Below are 1,859 nucleotides of genomic sequence, written 5' to 3' on the forward strand. Positions count from 1 at the left end.
CGTGTGTCCCCGCGACTGTCAGTTCCCGTGTCTGTGTGTGTCTCTGCCTGTCAGCCCCCTGTGTCTGCGCGAGCTCCTTCCCGCCACGTCTGGCCCCCCGGCCCTGCCCGCAGTGTCCGCGTACCCCTCCCGCCTGCTGCCCCACTCTTACTGTCAGCCGCCAGCACCTCCATGCTGGGAGGCTCCGCCCCTTCCCCCCGAAGCCCCGCCCTTCGCCCATCTGTCATCACCCCCTCCCCCAGCTTCAGGCTCGGGCGTCCTGGGGGCGTGGGGTGCCACCGCTCCTAGGGTTCAGTGTAGCTCAGGTCGGCCAGACAGTTTCGAAAGGAGCAACGAGGGGGGTGTGGAGGGAAAGTGGGGGTCCACAGATGCCCGCCCGCCCGTGTGAGGGTGCGTTTCCGAGGGTGCGCCGGGGGGGCGACACGTGCGCCCGAGAGCAGGGAGGGGAGTGCGGGGACGGGAGGCGGAGATGCTGGGAGGTCAGAGCCACTTGCTCCAACTCCCGCCGGCCCGCGTGTCCTGCGGGGAAGGCCCGGCCACTGCCTCTGGTCTAAAGAGCGCCAGTTCGACTAGGGAGGCAGATGAATCCGGACTCGACCCGTTGGGGTACAGTAGGATCCTGAATCCTGGAACCCTGGTTGGGCCTCGGGAAGACAGAAAACCCGGGCGCCGCGTTCCCGGATGCCGCGCGTGGCGTGTGAGCGGTGTTGGGGGCCAGTTAGACCTTCCCGGTTTGGGATTTTCATTCAGAGAAGCCTGTTGAACGTGATTGAGTGGTGGGTGGGATGTGGCGCTCAGGTGCAAAGTGTTTGAGAGCCTGAGTCACTTTGAGTTGAGTGGTTTGCATTTCTGAGGAGTGATTGTCCTGAGTTTATGCCCTGGGAGAAACTGTTAAATGATGGGGCGGGGTGGGGGGGTGGGGGGGTAGTAAAGGAGTAGGGAGGGCATATACTCTTTTCTGTTTTAAATTATGTGGACACGTAGTAATTTACTCATGAGACCCCCACTTATCCTTGCTTTAAAAAAGGATTCCTGTAGTTTCCATTTATGCACATTCTTTTTTATTTAAATATATTTATTGAAATTTTTACAGAGAGGAAGGGAGAGGAATAGAGAGTTGGAAACATCAATGAGAGAGAAACATCGATCAGCTGCCTCCTGCACACCTCCCACTGGGGATGTGCCCGCAACCAAGGTACATGCCCTTGACGGGAATCGAACCCGGGACCCTTCAGTCCGCAGGCTGACGCTCCATCCACTGAGCCAAACCAGTTAGGACTATACACATTCTTGTATATTGTTATCTTGATGCTCTTTATTTGTAGTAACCTAGTATTGCAATATTTCAAAACTAAGAGAAAATGCATCCTAAAACAATTTGGTATTTTGCTGGAGAATTCTCAATCACGGGGAAAGAACCCAAAGTACACTTTATTAGCTGGAACAACTTATTCTGGCTTAATTTGTTTCTAAGAGACATACAGTGGAAAAATCCAGAAGCAGCAAAATAGTATCAAAGAGTCTTAAGAAATTAATGAAAAGGGCTTTCTATTGCTGCCCTGGAAAGATGGTAATCAAAGTTGCTTTAGAGGACAGAGCTACTATCTATACTAATAAAAGCCCAAAGCCTAGGTGGTCCTCGTGCCCTCACGGGATACCCTCACATCATCACAAGATGGCTGCCCTCACATTGTCACAAGATGGCTGCCACAAGGTGGCCACCACAATATGGCCGGCAGGGGAAGGCAGTTGGGGGCAATCGGGCCTGCAGGGGAGGGCAGTTGGGGGCCATCGGGCCTGCAGGGGAGGGCAGTTGGGGGCCATCGGGTCGGCAGGGAAAGGCAGTTGGGGGCCATCGG

At 55.1% G+C, this 1,859-nt stretch overlaps 2 protein-coding genes across 5 annotated transcripts in view; one reads left to right on the forward strand and one right to left on the reverse strand.

Annotated features, from left to right (window-relative positions):
* The window catches only part of LPIN3 (lipin 3), a 34,805-nt gene extending 34,616 nt beyond the window's left edge, over positions 1 to 189 (reverse strand). The window contains exon 1 of the mRNA XM_014543747.1: positions 152 to 189. The gene's annotated coding sequence lies outside the window, so the exon portion shown is untranslated. The remainder of the gene's footprint in view (positions 1 to 151) is intronic.
* The window catches only part of ZHX3 (zinc fingers and homeoboxes 3), a 129,037-nt gene that overhangs the window by 17,901 nt on the left and 109,277 nt on the right, over positions 1 to 1,859 (forward strand). Inside the window, exon 1 of one of the 4 annotated variants that reach the window (XM_005871260.2) lies at positions 475 to 606. The exons of the other annotated variants lie outside the window; for them this stretch is intronic. The gene's annotated coding sequence lies outside the window, so the exon portion shown is untranslated. Of the gene's footprint in view, positions 1 to 474; positions 607 to 1,859 lie in introns of those variants that run through there. 4 annotated transcript variants of the gene reach the window in all.

The sequence above is a fragment of the Myotis brandtii genome, unplaced genomic scaffold (assembly GCF_000412655.1).
Source record: "Myotis brandtii unplaced genomic scaffold, ASM41265v1 scaffold333, whole genome shotgun sequence".
Lineage (NCBI taxonomy): Eukaryota > Metazoa > Chordata > Mammalia > Chiroptera > Vespertilionidae > Myotis > Myotis brandtii.